Source organism: Limulus polyphemus, unplaced genomic scaffold, assembly GCF_000517525.1.
Source record: "Limulus polyphemus unplaced genomic scaffold, Limulus_polyphemus-2.1.2 Scaffold6691, whole genome shotgun sequence".
NCBI classification, from domain to species: domain Eukaryota; kingdom Metazoa; phylum Arthropoda; class Merostomata; order Xiphosura; family Limulidae; genus Limulus; species Limulus polyphemus.
The window spans coordinates 4,792-22,031 of record NW_013672301.1 but is presented as its reverse complement, the minus strand read 5'-3'; the positions used below and the strand labels follow the sequence as shown (position 1 = coordinate 22,031).

Below are 17,240 nucleotides of genomic sequence, written 5' to 3'. Positions count from 1 at the left end.
TGATAATATACACAAATAACCCATGAATGTTGATTATATATAATTTCCTTTAAAAAGTTTCAGTATATAATGAATACTATCTTTGTTTGCTTAAAATGGCTTCTTGTAAGTTAGATGTAGTTATTTGATTCCAGCTGAACAAAATGAAATAATTGTCTAATTTTATTTACAAGATTACTATTGGATACTTTGGGGAATCAACATTTTTCTTTAAAAGTGAGAATATGTTTTACTAATATTGTTTATTGAGTTTTTAAACCTAACAGTTTATGTACCTCTAGCTTTCTTTATTACTGTCTGTCTGTCTGTTCTTTCATTGAACAATTTAACATCTGACAGATCCCACAATATACCATAATTATGTTTTCCTCCCAGGCTCAGAAATAGGAGAGGGTCAAGAAATCCTTTTTTTTATTTAACATTTTACATCATTTAATATCAATGATATACAGAATCATCAACATTCTGTCTCTACATTACAACATTAAATATCCAGAAGAATCCATGATGTATTCCTAAAATTCTGGTTTTCTCTGACTGAATTTTTCTTCACTGTCTAATTCATAGAAAAACCATTACATTACTGATTATCTGTTCTTTTATTTCAGAGGATCACATCATAGATCTTTAAATTGTTTCCTGATTATCATCCAGTACTTGACATCCAATTAAAATACTGTTGTATGAATAGATTTTTGTGGTTATTGGTATGTTGAACAAACAATGTTGCATCACTAGCCTCAAGTGGTTTAGTATACATTTCATATAACCATCTTACATCCATTACAATTAATGCTCTATCTCCGATTATTCTTGGTTATCCATTTGTCATTTTCACACACCATTAGTAACTTATACAACCTATATTCTTGCCTTGAAGTTAAGAGGATACCAATTTTCCACTTATTTGTGGACTTTACATTCAAGTAAATTAATTATAAATTACACTGAGAGTTTGAGAAATAAAATAAAAAAGAAATGAGCCTAGAGTTTTAATTATTTAATCAGATAACCTTGTATTAAATAAAAGGAGTTTTGTAGTAACTGCTATTACTTTAAATTCATCACTACTGCTTTTTGGTTGGTTGGTTAAGAGTTTCAAAGAAAATGCTATGATCTCCCTCACTTCGTCATTCACTCAAAGAAATTATGACAGCCTGAAGTTGCAAGGTTGAATTATGCTAGAGAGTAATATTTTAATAGCGATAAAATTTCATGTTTAATTTCACTATTACTTTTTCTATAACAGGTCAAATTTATGAAAATTAAACCTAAATCACATGGATATGTTAAATTAAGCCTTTAGAATGGTTTGCTGGTCTTTCATGATTAATACAGAAGTCAAGCTACAAACTCAACATTCTTTCATGTTTTCTACTGTACCTCGAGGGAAAATCCAAAGAAACATGATTGGCTCATAAAATTAACAATATGCATGTTGGTAAAGAAATATAAAGTAAAATTTATATTGAAATAAACATGTAAAGATAAACAACACCATATTAATATGAAAATATTAAAAGTATGAAGTCACCATGTTTAAAAATGTTAGAATATATTAGTAAGAATTTATGTTGAAAGTTAGAGGAGGATAAGCACTTAAAATAAGTAAAACCAACCTTAGTCAAGATAATTTAATTAACAAATCATACTGAAACTTGATTTATATATTAGTTTTAAAAGATGATGTGAAAATGATAGGTTAAGAAAATATAAAAAATAAAATAGTAAGTTGTTCTTCCATCCTAATTGGGGCTATGATACATCATATGCAGAACAGGTTTTTTGTCTTTAATGGTATGCAAGGACATGCAAGAGGAGGTGGGAAAAGTACCTGCTGAGCATCACCAGTCACAAGATGGTATCCTCTACCCACTTCCAGAGGGCATCATCCTTTCATGAAGCACCAGTGCAGAGGGTAGATGTTGTCTAGGATAATCGAAGAAGTGTATGTAACATGCAAAAGTTTTGCCTGGACAAATCCATCCAAACACAGTGTCTCATATTAAAAAGGAGAGACAGAGTATACTTTTTTTTTTAAATCGAATGATTCTACAAATCCAGTGATAACTGGGTTACTATGATTCCATTTGGTTTGAAGAATCACAACCATAAGCAAATTAAATCCTGAAGCAAAAGAGATAGCAATATGATGCAGATAAAATTCTAAAATTATATTTGGATTCATCCACATGCCAGTCTGTTGGATATTCTCTAAAGCACTCAACCACTGGTTTATCACACCCATCTTGCCAGTCTGTGGAACTTCATGAAAACAAACAAACAAAAACGGACAAAATATTCTCATTTAAGTCAGAATGGTTTTTAGCTGTACTTGCATTTTTGTGATCCTCAACAACTTATGAAAGCATTGAGTTGGTTCCTAGCATCAAAAAAGTTGAGAAACACTGCTCTAAAGGGTATGGTGACCAGGATACCAAAGGCATTGTCAAATGGCAAGTTTGGAGGAATGTAATTCAAAATTCCCTTTTATGGTGTATAGGAACATCACAGTAAACATGACTGATGAATTGCACAACACAGTTTGTTAATGTTCCTCTACATGAAAATCAGAATCAGACAAGGAAGGTAACATAACAGGTGAGAAACAGTGGTTACCTTCTCTTGCAGCCTAACTTCTAGGTACGAAGGTTCGATGAGTATAAGTACAAGGCCTTTGAAAAATAAGGTACATGAGGCATTAATGGCATAGGTACTTGAATGTCTTCTGCCTAATGCAAGCAGTAAAAGAAAATATGATTTGTTGGAAGGATGACAGAGCTAAGAAGTCATTAAAGGTTCAAAATGTTGAGAAGCCAGAAACATAAGACTAAACCCAAGGCCCATTAACTCTACAAGTGGCTCTGTCCATTGGACCAACCTCCAAAACTGTGAACTTATACATACCAGAACTCTGAATTTACTAAAGTGTATCTTCACAACATTTGTCGATTTTATAGTAAACATTAAAAGTATATGGTTTACAAAAAAAACAACAGATGTTTTAATAAAGTATTCTGCCAAAGATATCTGTGAATTTCCAAAACCTTTATTGAGTAAGTTTTAGAAAAACTTCACTGAACTGTGATTTTCATGCTGAGAATAAAAATACTTCTTTTCATCTTACAGTTTCACATTTTGCTTGCATAACTTATTTTGTTAAAAAATATACATAAAAATATTGTAGTAATCACTGTTTTTGCACGTGATGCCATTCTTCCTAGGTTGTCCTAAAAATAATTCATGTAGTTTTCACGTATGCATTTTAGAACAAAAAAACAAACAAAAAATCAGTCACTAGAATAGTATGTTCTAAAAGAACTATAATAGGTTTAAAAACGAGTGTTAGCTGTAGGGGGCAAAAGAACAATGACCATACAACAACAAATTTCTATTGAGTGAAAATTCTTCCCATAAAAACTGAAAAAGTGGTAGCAAGTTTCATGTAGAGGAGAATCTGCTCTTTCTATTGGTTATAAACATGTCCAGCCATGTAAAGTTGATCAGCAAACAATTTCAAAGTCAAAGAAAGAGAAAGGCTTGTTTGGTGAGTTCAACAAATCTATTAATATCTTAGCAAATCAAGAAGTTAGGAGTTGCAAATTCGTCTTTGAAGTATTTATAGTTTGTGTTTCTAATCAGTTAGAAGTTGCAACAGTCTACTTTTGAAGATAGAAAATTTTGAAAAGAAGAAATTGGAGCTCAAACACTTCACGTGACATACAGAAATGTGCACTAAGAATTTATTAAAATGTTTCTTTTCAAAATTAAAAAGTTAATATAAAATTTTAAATTATAAACTACATTTTTAAGCCAAGTATATTGACTTACATTAATAATAATCAACTTTAACAAAATTTTGAAAGTAACAATACAAGAATGTACCACTCCTGTAAGCAATGGGTAAAGGAAAGTTATAATTTTCCTTCTCATTTTATGCTGCCCTCTATATGTAAAATTTTTCAGAAATGCATGCCACAAGCTTTCATCCTCCCATGTTGGAATACAAAGTTCTAACATGTCTCTCATGCAAATCATCATGCATCACCTCTCCACCAATAGGAAAGCACTAGTATCACATGACGCATGTGACTCCCTCAGCATGCTACTAGTGAACTGTAACTTTGAAGTTTGGCAGAAAACGCGAACACCAGAAGATGGTGGAAAGGATGGGTGGGAAGTGTGAGAGTAGGGAATAATCTATCAGAAATACATTTTCAGTTAAGAAAATTATAAATTCCGAAAAGGTACTTTCCCTCCGCTCACAAGATGAGCTTGAATCCCACATTGAAATGGAGGAGGGACCGGTGCAATGACAGCACAGGCATATCCTCAGAAGCATCTAGAGGACATCCCTGAATGAGAGTAACAGATCAGATGATATGAGGAGGGGTACAGCACCACATCTGAGCTAAGTATCTCTTTGCCAGGAACATCGACATGCCAGAACATTAAATGGAGCACATCTGCATGGGAGAGGATAGCTTAGCAATGTGATCTTAAACAGAAATCAGAATCACTCAATCCCACGATGGAAAGTGGGCAAGTGAAGATGTGTCCCATGGTGTAGAGTGGCTAAAGCATGACTGACTGTACTTGGTAAGTCCACTACATCCAAAACCTCACTTGCTGGGTACCAACATCCTCGCAAGGGTAGGATGATGATCATACCATCTTCACCTCAAGTCCCAGAGTCAAAAGGGAACCTAACATTCGTCTCCAGGAACTCACAGGGTAGCCAAATGCCATCTGGAATCCAAAGGGAAGTCCATCGCATGCACTCAACCCCCACGACCATAAAACCAGCTTGAAATGACTCCAGGTTGGTAACAACCTTGTCATCCAATAAGGAAAAACCCAGGACAGAAGCAGAAACAGGCCACATAGACCTTCTGCGACCCACAACACAGAAGAAAGTTGAGAGGGGAAGATGGATAACCCAAAAACCTGCATGAGGACTTATGTGATTGGTTCACTCAATCTCCAAAATCTCACTCGCTGGGTACTGACATCTGCATGAGGGTAGGAGGAGGGCACCCAATCAGAGGGGTGAACTGCATTTAGGTGTCTCAACTCCGGGAAATAGTCATTCATCTGGAGGATCTTGTAACTCTTTCTACACCAGCAGAACCACACTGCCATACTCTGAACTGAATGGCTATAGTCATCTTCATGGAACCCATCCAGCAGGTTGCCTCCATGGTCATCCACCCCAGCAGCTTGGAACTGGTAAGTTGTAAGGACTCCCGTACTCCACTGGAAGAAAGGGGGAAAGTGAGGTGGAGAGTCCAGAGGGACTGCAGCACCTGAGACAGTGCAATGGGTGATCATGAAACCCTATTTTGAAAAGGAGACCACACCAATTTGTTAAATCTAGGCATGGAAGGGATGGGCAGCAATAATCTTCTGTTTTACTCATTCTGTCCATGGGTGGTACGGTCTGGGATGAGAATATTATGATGCAATTATCATGAGGAATTTACACTCTAGTGATCTTGTGAAACACCTCATCTCATGGGTGAGCATACATAGCCATGAAAAATGTATAATAATCAACATGGCTTACAGTGCAGATTTGATATCAAGATGTCTGTGAATGGTTCTAGCCATCTAAGCCATAGGAATGTGTAGGTAAGCACTGGAAATGTCCACCTTGGTCATCCAAAAACATAGAGAAAATGCCCATTGAAGAGAAAGGTATGTCTCCATGGTAAAGTGAGGAGTGTTAACATACTGATTGAGATGGGATAAATCAATGACAGGATGCCAGTCCCTGGTCTTCTTGTGAACCACAAACAGGTTGGAGTAAAACTCCTGTGAACTTGATGAGCTGGTTCAAAAGCCTGTTGTGCAATGAGGTCCTGAAATGCCTCAGATAGACACTGGTGTGTCGAGGAATCCAGAGGAGAAGGGAATGGGAACACTAGATAATGGAGGAAGGGGATAATGAATCCCACCAAGAGCACCTTGTGAACCAAGACATAGGTGAGAAAAGGTCCCCACTGGTACTGCTAATGGCAGAATGTGCATCATCAAGTAAATTGTTAAACCGTGGCACCATGGGTGGGTGGGACAGGAAGAGATTGGGAAGAGAAGGTCGGGGGACAGGAATTGGTGCTGCGCTCAGCCCCATTTGCAACAAACGAGTTACCAAGTTAATAAAGGTAGAATGTCGATGGCACCGAGGCCACCTGCGACTTTAAATAAAGTCAAACACATAACACCGCAAAATCGACACCATGTGGAGGTTCCTCAGATAAGGAGCCTGGAGATGGCTCAGTGCCAAAACTGCATCACACCTCAAGAGTAGAAGTAAGGATAAAAAGGATTTCAGCAGAAAAAACCCTCAAGGTTCCTGCAAAAAGCCTCTGACAGAAGGTGAAGGTAAGAAAGGTACATGAACAGGGTCATTAGGGTGAGACGAAGGCAAGAAAATTGGGCTTGGGTAAATTGGACAGGGTAATATGGGTTCGCCCCCCCAAAAAGATAGAACTGACACCAACAACTGTTGGTCGGGAAAAGGAAAATCCGCCCGATGATAAGCAAGGGCAGACTGATCCAAAGTCCGTGGGGGATGAGGCATACTAATGCCCTTCCTCTACCACTACAGTACACAACTACAAATAAATTCACTAAATAATTGCAAAACTATACAGAGATTACACATTAACAGGTACATCATGATAAAATTAGGCACCTTGAGAAATAACGTGCACATCTAATGTACAGTTCTTACCTAAGTCTATCAAGTACACTTGAAACAAAGCTTGGTCTATAACACAGGTTGAATCTAATAAGTATAGTGACACCTTTCAGTCTAGCACACAGGATTAAACTCTCACTCTCTAAAACACAGGCTGAAATATACTAAGTTGAACAATAACTTTCAATCTACATCAAAAATTAAAACTTACAAGTTGAATCAGTATCTATCAAATATACAGTTTTTAGTTTAAACAAATCTATCTAACTTATACCAAACAAGAAATGCATGTTTCATTATGTTGTAATGTAAACTCATGCACAGAATTTTAATAGAAGTGCTTTTTTTACTTTAAGTATTTGTCTGATCTATTTTTATTAAAAGAAACCAGTATGAAACAAGGAATTTAGTAAGTAAGTAGTTCTTTTAATAATCAACATTAAGCAACAGACACAAATAAAAATTTCCCTAAACAGACCTGGAAAACAAAGATGGGAAATTTCTACACTTCTAGCAGTAAAATGAGATTCATACAAACACTAATTTCAAATTGAACATTTGGCTAATCCATTGAATTGAACATCATTTCATAGTGTCAATTCTTCCCAAGTTATCAAATATTTCACAAAAAGCCATTCACAATCAAAAACCTCCACCTGCACTCAAACATTCAGTGGGGTTACTTCTAATATTTTTAGTTTCCAAGACAAGTGGAAATGTTCCCATCTCGAGTAGTGGTTCTCAAACTTTTTCATTCACAGACCACCTACTGGTCCTACCCCATCTATTTTGTTTTCTTGTACACCCTCAGCTGTGGCATTGTGCATCATTGTATTTTGGATCAACCTTCAAACCACCCGAAGGACCCTCACGGATCACCAGCGGGTGATAGACCACAATCTGAGAACCACTGATCTTGTGATATGTACTTATATGAATTCCAATCTGGTGATACAAATTTAATCTGAAATACAGCCTTCAAACCCAAGATGGAGGTGTAGCTAGAATTCCCACAAAGAAAAATGGAGGAGACACCATCCTTCTTGAGCTAAGATAGGAAGTATCAGCCATCAGAATGTCCTCACCATAGTAAGTCAAAGGCTATTCAGAAGTTTACTGATATGAAATATGTAGCATTTATGTGAATGTTGGCTATAATGTCCTTGTTGAGAACATGGATCAAAGATGAAAGCATACTACTGTATGTCCTAGGTACAGCACCTAACCAACATCATAATTCTAATCGTTGTAACTGATGGAATAGTGCAATGGGTTACATCTCAATGGAGACAGTGTCCACATTAGAAAGGCATAAAATGTCAGACCTCAGAAGGACATCCAAAAGGTACTTTGTGGATGTTGTGTGTAATATTTTTCTGTGGTAACAAGTCACAAGTATGAGGCTATTCAACCATAAATAGCCATGAATGAAAATAGAAGCCAAATTAAAAAAAAAAATGCAAATAAAAACATACTCAGAGAAGTTCACATGCAATTTGAACAATGTTATCCAAAATAAACTGATAAACTACAACCAATGATGATACCATAAAGTACATTTGATACAAGTGTTTTTCTCATAGCAAAGCCACATCAAGCTATTTGCTACAATAGGCACAGAAAACATGATGCTGTTCATCATATGTAGAACTTAATCCATCGACTAAAAGCAGCAGGCACAAAGTTCACCATACAATGAGGGTTACAGAGAACAATAAGTGATAATGTTCCTTACATAACGTCTCAGTCTTGGCAAAATACAAGTGCAGATGCTAAGGAAGGTAGTTTTTTCAGTATTTGAACTTTAAACCACTATATTATTGTACTCAGAGGAGTCATGAATAAATTTTATTATTATACCATAACATTAAAGGACAATAAGAGACTTTTTTATACATCTAGGCCACCTTATCAACTAAATTAAACTAAACACCATAAAAAAACTCAAAGCCAACCCTTACCATTCAAATATTTATCAAGCTTTCCCTTAAATTAACTGCATCCACCATATATGAAGACAACCTCTTCCAAAAGGCCAATCATCCTGTTAGAAAAATAAAGCTGTCTGAGGTGAAGATGACTCCTACCTTTTCAAAGGTTAACATTTTCCTAAACTGAAAATGTATTTCCAATAGATACTTATCTCTATTCACAACAAGCTTTCTCAACTAGTACTGCCCTCTATCAGCACAAATTTTTCAGTCATCACTAGCCTTGCAACTCCCACTTCTTTCTGCATATCAGTATGTAAATGATGGTGCAGCAAACCTCCACCAATAGGAGTGTGATACTACCCTTATCATAACTAGTACCCTCTATAATCATGCATTTGTTAATCACTTTGAGATGGGTCATAAGTAATTGAACCAAATCACACTAGAAATGGGGAGAATGGGTGGGAAATGTGAGCAAACAAAAGTATCTATCAGAAATGCATTTTCAGTTTAAGAAAATGTTAACTTCCAATATGATATCTTACCTCCACATTGAAATGGTGGAGGGCCAGTGAGAATATGATCCTTCTTAAGAAAGTGCCCAAAGAAAGATCATGAGGTGTGGTAAGGAATGAAAAACATCACACCAGTGGGAGACTGCACCACTTCTGAGCTAGTTATACTCCTTGAACTTCAGGAATGTGTCATGAAAACCCAAAGGTTGGAAACATGGAGGGGCTGCAAAAATTTCTAGCAGGAGAAGGACCTCTAAGTGTGGAGTGGCTTGGGTGCAACAGATCATAAATGGGAGTTCGACCTCAACCAACACCTAGATGGCATCCGGGAATTGTACATCAGGTCTATGGTAGGAAGAAGGTCCTCTACCTTTCACCTGAAAAACAGGTACTGGGCAGGAATACGAGCATCTGTACTAAGAACCCAATTCCACATTTGTGCACCTACAATGCAACCAACACTTAATCCACCAAAAACTGACATCCAGCAAATGGTATGAAGCAAGAAGAGTTCAGAAGGCTTTCATCTCAGGTCCAAAACCTAGCAACAATGGGAATATTATGTCTAGTCCACAGTAGGAAGAGGAAAGTTAGTCTTAAATATGTGGTGAATCATGTGTTTCGTCCAACTTCAAATAACATCAGACCTACTGAGAAACAACATCCAATAGAGAGACATCAATTTGAGGTAACATCTCCAGTCCAAAACCTGGCAGCATTGGGAATTTATCATTCAGTCTGTGGTAGGAGGAGGGAACCAGCCAAACACGTGATGACTTATGTGGCTGGACCGTCTCCAACCAACACCTGACTCAACCAGAAACTGACATCCGGAGGATGGTAAGGAGGAATATCTCAACCAGAGGGGCCAACTGCAATATATATATATATATATGTCGGAGTGCTACAACTAATATCTGATGGCATCTGGAACTGTACCTCAGATCTGCAGTAGGAAGGGTGTTTCGCCATCAACACCAGCAGAATGCCACTGCCCTACTCTCAACTGAGTGGTATTGTGCTTCACTCAAGAGGACTGGCCTCCATGGTTTGAAACTGGGAAGTGGCAAGGACTCCCTTATTCCACTAGAAGGGGGAGGGAGGAAATGTGTTGGAGAGTTCGGAGGACCACAGCACCAGAGACAGTGCAATGGGTGACCACGATACCCTATTTCATAAAGTAAAGCTACCATGCTGATGGAGTCAATCAACCAACACCTAACAGCATCTAGGTAAGAAAAGTCTCAACACCACATAGCTTCAGAAATGGATCGTAATCGCTGTCTACTTTACCCATGTAAGTCAATGAGTGTACAGTCTGGGATGAGCATATCTATGAAGCAATAGGCCACGAAATATAACTCCGATTACACAACACCACATCTCTCCAGTTTTCAAAACATGATCCTCTGACATTTCATTATGTTTCGTGTAATATTTTTGATATTGATGCATAGATGACAACTGGACGGAGTCAACCAACTAGCACCTGGTGGCATGTGGAATTGTACATCAGGCCCATAGTAGGAAGAGCTTCAAGATGATAGATGTCTAGCATGGTCAGAGTATGTATAATGTGGATTTTATGAAGAAATATACATAGTCAGGCACCACTCGCCACAGAGCAGGATCCAAGAGATATATAGCAAAAGGTCCCTGTAAAGAGAAATAAGAACAAATGGAGTAGTCAACATACCCACCCTGATTACGTCTACCCATGGAAGACAGCCACGGACAAGGTAAGGTGACAGATATGATGGGTAAAAACACTAAAAAGACAACAAACATCCAGAGAAAGGAAAGAATATGCCAGGCAAACTGACTGGCAAATTCAACCTGTAATGGGAATTGGAGAAAAGTCATAAGAAAAAGTAGGAATCCAATAAGTAAAAAACAGATCCAGGAACCACAGTAGGATGGAGTGAGTGTCAGATACCATCTAAAGGCCCTGATTGGGCAAAAAAAGTTGGTAAGGATTGGAACAGTCCTAAAGGTGGGAGATGGAGGGAAGGGAATGAGGAGTGATGTCAGTATTACTCTCCCAAGCAGCCAAAGTCTTGGGCATAAAGGAACAGTTAGTAAACTGAAAAAAAGATGACAAAACTTCCCTGATAATCCACAACAAAAGAAACCGATAGTGAAAAATGATGGCAATGGAGGAATGGTAAGAAGGGAAGGACAGCAGTCTAGGCATATAGACCAACAGCATTAAATACACCACCTACACTGGTAAACTATCAAAGAGGAAGAATGAACTGGATGGGAACCAAGGAGCTAAATGCCTTCAGGCAGGGGATTAGACAAAATCCATGCATGAAGACAGATGATGCACAGTGGAGTATGGCTGATGAAGGAGTGTGGGAGAGGAGACAAAGGCAGGGGAGGAGATACCAAAAGCAGTTGCAGAAGTGGTAATCATGTTAGAGCTGGCCAATACAGTACCACCAGCATAACTCGACATGAAGTGTTCTGAACTATTGATCGTATATGAGGAAGAAGACAAATAGGAGAATATGCATAAAGCTAATGACCTGTTCAATCCTGATTGAGAGCATCCACTCCTCCTGCAACGGATGAAGAACATGAGACCAAAAATATGAAAGGTATATATCAAGACGAGAGGCAAAAGTGTCCAAATCGAGAACACCCCAAGGCACACACATCTCCTAAAAAATGAGAGGATCCAAAAACTACCTCCCATTGGTAGAACCCTGTCAGGATGGGATAATTGATCCACAACCAGATTTATGGCACCATAGTAAGACATGCTAACAAAGTGATGGCAGTGGGCCTAATATAGGAGATCCAACATTTGAAAATAAAGGTCTTTCGACTGGGTTTTCCCATGCCAGGTGATGTAGGACACTATCATAGAATTGTCACAGTGAATCACCACCACCTGGTCGCAAAGAGCCAGTAGGAAGATAAGTACAGCCCAATGAACAGATTGATGTTGAAAATGGATTCAAAAAGAGTTCCCCACCCCAAAACATCCTGATGTTGAGAAACGCTCTCCAAACAGAAAGAGAAGCATCTGTAAAAAGGTGACAAGGAAGAGAAAACCCCTACAATAATATTGGTCCAATATAACCAACAGTCAAACTCAGACTGTAAATGAGGGGAGAGGGTAAGAGGAGCATCCAAGGAAACCCAAACAAGGCACCATTGGTCAATCCAAACCCACTGAAGATGGTGCATATGGGCATGACCAAGAACAATGAGGGCTTCAAGAGAAGCCCATGTCCCCAAAAGAGATACAACCTCATGTGCAGAAGGAAAAGGAGGATAGGAGATGCTGCATATGAGACATCCTATAGCTCTCAACTGATAGAGAGATGGCTGGTTCTGACAGAAATGAAGTGAGAAACACAACAAGAAGAGCCAGAAATTGAAAAAGTCTGAAACTGAAAAACACCCACAATGAAGAAAATGTCTGGATGCTGGAGAGATGGGAATATGTGGATATGCATCCAACACATTGAACTACTTCATCCACAAACCAGGAGTGAAAACCCAATGAAGATTTAAGTATGACTCCATGGTGAACTTGAGAATGATGAGAAAGCAGTTCAGAGACAATGATCAAAAACTGGGTACCAATTTCCCATCTTTTTGGGAAGGACAAAAAAAAAAGATGAGAATAAACCCCCAATGAGAAGGATCTCCTTTTCAATGGCATCCTTGAGAAGTAAGTCCCGAGCTGCCTCTGACTGATGCTGACAAAAAAACGGGAAACCACTAAGTGGGGAAAGAAATGAAGGGGACGAATGGAAAGGGAGTTATGTAGACAAGCAGAATCAACCCCAAACTCCATAGAAACGGGAAACACCCCAACACCTCTTGATGTAAATAAAGGTGCCATGCACAATTCATGCAATGAAGAGGAGGGTAAATAAACCCTAGATAAAATAGTATCCTGACCTAGAATGATACAACAGCAGAGCAGCCATGTCTGTAAAACGAGGGCCACAGGAAAGGCATGTCATGGGAGAAAAAAAAAAAAGAGACCACTACGATCAACAAAAAATCCATAATGAGACAGATGAATATCCTCAACCAAAGAGTGAAGGGAGGATGATACTCGGATAATGGCGGATATTGTAACAAGTGTATGGGAAAATGGACATAGGGAAAATTAATCAAAGTATCAGGGTCTGAATCCTGCATAGGAAGAAGAATTCCAAAAGGTATGTGTCTAGTTATGGTAGTTGGAACTATAAATGCAAAAACATAATAGGCCAACGTACATGGGGGACAAGGCATATCAACTCTCAGAATGCTATTTTTCCCTGAAATGACTAGCAAGAACCTCACTATCTGAATAAGGAGGAAAAATGAAAGAATGACCCAAAAGTTAATCCCCTAGGATGGCATGGGTAGAATCTTAAATGAAAATGGAAGATAAAAACAAAACACAACATACCTCATTAATCAAGTATAAAGGGAGGAGGAGGCCTGGGTAAGACCCCCAAAATGACATGGGACAGATAAACATATTCAGGAGAGGGAAGAAAGGCTGTCCAGAGTCACATCCACCTGTACAGACACACCTAGGTGCTGGTATGACAGGACACTCATCAAGTTATTCAGAATGCTGCCCTAAATTATACAATTCCCTAAGGATCATAGCCATCATGTCAGCAGCTGATACTTGTGGTACCAACCATGTAGATGTGGTCAGTAAAGCCACAGTAACAGCAGTGGCAGTTGTGACCACCTGAAACTGTGAGGGCATAACTCACAAAGTTGAAAACTTGAACAAAAAATAGAAAAGGGAGAGCAGATAATGAAAACACATCATGACTGTCCACCAAAAAATGGAAAACTACAATAACCGAATTAGAAAAATACATGAAAATAAAAACACGTGGATATAATAACTAATTCACAAGAGAAAACAAACATGTCTGCACAATAAGACTGCTAATCGAGAAGTGATTAACAAGTCCATGATTAAAGAGGGCACTAGTTATGATAGAGGTAGTATCACACTTCTATTGATGAAGGGTTTACATGTTGATATGCAGAAGTGGGAGTTTCAAGGCTAGTGGCGAGCAAAATATTTGTGCCAATAGATGGCAGTACTATTCAAGAAAGCTTTTTGTAAAAGGGGGTAAGATATTGGAATTTATTCTTCTGTCCCCTACTCCTACCATTCTCACCATTAATATATAAAAACATGATGCACAAACATCATCATTTCCCTTAACAATCTTAAAACATGTCAGTAAGATCCCCTCTACCTCTTCTTTTTTCAAAAGAAAACAATTTCAGAGATCTTAACCTCTCCTCATATGACAACCCCTCCATCCCAAGTATCATCCTTGTAGCCCTCCTCTAAACCATTTCCAACAATTCAGTGTCCTTTCTAAAGTAAGGAGCTTAAGACTGAACATACTATTCCAAATGTGGCCTAACCAATGATCTATACGATGACATTATAGCCTCTTTAGACTTGTATTCAATATTTTTATAGATACAACCTAAAATCCTATTTGCCCTGCCACTAGCAACAGCACACTGCTTGGATGGCTTAGAGACTGATCAACCAGAACATCAAGATATTTTTCTTCCATAACACTTTTAAAGTTATTTACATTAAAATTATACTCATAATGAATATTGTGATATCCCACATGCATTACCTTACATTTATTATAATTGAAAGTCATCTGCTACTTATTCACTCATCTCACCAAATCTTTTTGAAAGGCAGTAGCTTAGCCAGTAACACACAAAACTGTGATGTCATCAACAAATTTAAATACTTTATTGACCATTCCTTCATCTATGTCATTGATGTAAATAAAGAAGAGCACTGAGCCTCAAGGTATCCCACTTGTGACATTAAACCAGTTTGACTGAACTCTATTTTTATCAAATCTCTGCTTTCTTCTATCTCGCCAGTTTTCTATCCAATAAACCAACCTATCCCTCACACTTATGGAGATAATTTTTTTAACAAGCCGTTTATGTGACACCTTGTCATGTTTTATGAAAATACGGATACACCAAATCCACACCTATACCTTCATCTGCATAAGCATTAACCTCTTCAAAGATTGTCAAAAGATTAATAAGGCAAGATTTTCCCCTAGTGAAAAAAGAAGTAACATTAGTTAACCTACAATCTTCTGGCACCTGCCCACTATTCAAAGACTTAGAAAAATTAATAGAAAGTTGCTCACAAATCCAATTCTTTCAAAATCCTTGGTAAATATTATTAGGTCCAGGAACTTTATCATTCTTTAAACTTCCCAATTTTCTTTTAACAAGGCCAGAATTAATGTGAGCATTTTATTCCATCTAGCAACTGCTCAGGATGAAGAATACTGCTTAATCTTCTTCAGTAAAAACTGAAGAAAAGGTAGAATTTAACAACTCAGCCATTTCAAAATAATCAGATATTAGCCTTCCTGAGCCATCCCTCAAAGGCCCTACTCCCATCTTAACATTTTTCTTACCTTTAATATATTTGAAGAAATCCTTACCATTATTTTTTACATTTTCGAAAAGCCAACCCTTTTTCATATCATTTTTCAATGCCTAATTTCCCATTTGACCAACTCTTACATAATCCTTAAAACCTCCTATCATTGTAGCCAATTTAAACGTCTTATGTTTATAATTTTTAAAAATTTTTATCCTTTATACCCTTTGTGAGCCAACCTGGATTTTTACTTGTAGCCACCATTTTTTGTCTATAAGGAACATGCCTATCTTGAATATTCAATAATTTATTTTAAAATATTTTCAATATTTAATCAGTATCTCCAACTAACTCAATTGCCCAGTTCATGCCCATGTAATTCTTTTCTCGTCTCTTCAAAATTTGCTTTTTTGAAATTTGGAACCATATGCAGCAAATCATCAAATCTTAAGAAATAATTTACCATATCCAGCACGTGCTATTCATGTTCTTTTATTGGATGCCTCCAAGGCATTTCTGAAGATTTATAAACAATCTTGATATATTAAATATCTAGACACACACACACACACACACAGATCATGCAAATCTGAGGTTTGATGAACATTTTATAACTCACAAATAACTTGCCTGTGTTATAATGCCTAAGCTATATCATAAACAAAGAAGTTGATTGTATCATTAATTTGTTCCCACCTAAGTTTAATTATCATACTTGACTTTCATGCTTAACTCAAGATGAATAAACAGGCATACATGATTTCAGTTAAATTCATTCTACTTGAAATATCTAAAATCTATTCTCTTCTGGTCTTTATTGTGAAATAAAATGTTCTAAAGTGCAATATATATACTGATGAGCTTTCTAAATAATGATAAACTGGACTTACTGAACATCTGCTGGGTGGTCTAAATCTGGAAAAGTCAAATGAAACATAAAACCACTTATTTTAAAATAATTAACACAACGTATCTTTCTTATATACAAGTGAACAACAATTCTTTGTTTAATAAATATATATGCATAATCAACATTAGAAAATAGGAATAAATGTTTTAATGAATTTTCTGCTAACCCCTGTTAGTCATACTGTGGTTGGTACACCTTAGTAGATATCTGTTACCACTGCCTGTATGTTCATTGGATTCTCTAATAGCCTGTTTTACTTGTTGCAGTGTAAAAGTAAAATATATTATCATTTATCGGTTACCATTACTTATGATTTGATCGAATTTCATAATCTATTTCACATATATTGTGATAGGCACACTTCATCATTTATCTTTTATCAAGTGTACTTTTACAAAATTTGTTCTGCTATCCCATTTCACCTATACCATAAAACATACAGATCATTTACATATGGGGAAGAGGGAGAGGCACTCCAAATTCCCTCCTTTCATTTGATTTGATTCTTTGGTCTGAAAGTTACAATTCTGATGGGATGGATGAACTTTAGTTACCATACATTTTCTAATGCTTTTATACATATATAATGAAGTTACAATCTAGTCATTAAAAGTTACCACAAAATATTCCAGTACACAAACACACAAATATAACAAAGCCCAAAAATTACTTCCAGCAAAATGACACTTCAATTTAACATTACGAACATTATTACTTACATTCATATTTCACCTCTGGAATTTGTAGT

At 37.1% G+C, this 17,240-nt stretch overlaps 1 protein-coding gene across 1 annotated transcript in view; it reads right to left on the bottom strand.

Annotated features, from left to right (window-relative positions):
• Positions 1-17,240, bottom strand: part of LOC106473974 (protein archease-like) — a 41,725-nt gene that overhangs the window by 20,729 nt on the left and 3,756 nt on the right. Inside the window, exons 3-4 of the mRNA XM_013934663.2 lie at positions 17,212-17,240; positions 16,473-16,497 (exon numbers count right to left, since the gene is read on the bottom strand). The exon at positions 17,212-17,240 is cut by the window's right edge and continues 1 nt beyond it. The gene's annotated coding sequence lies outside the window, so the exon portion shown is untranslated. The remainder of the gene's footprint in view (positions 1-16,472; positions 16,498-17,211) is intronic.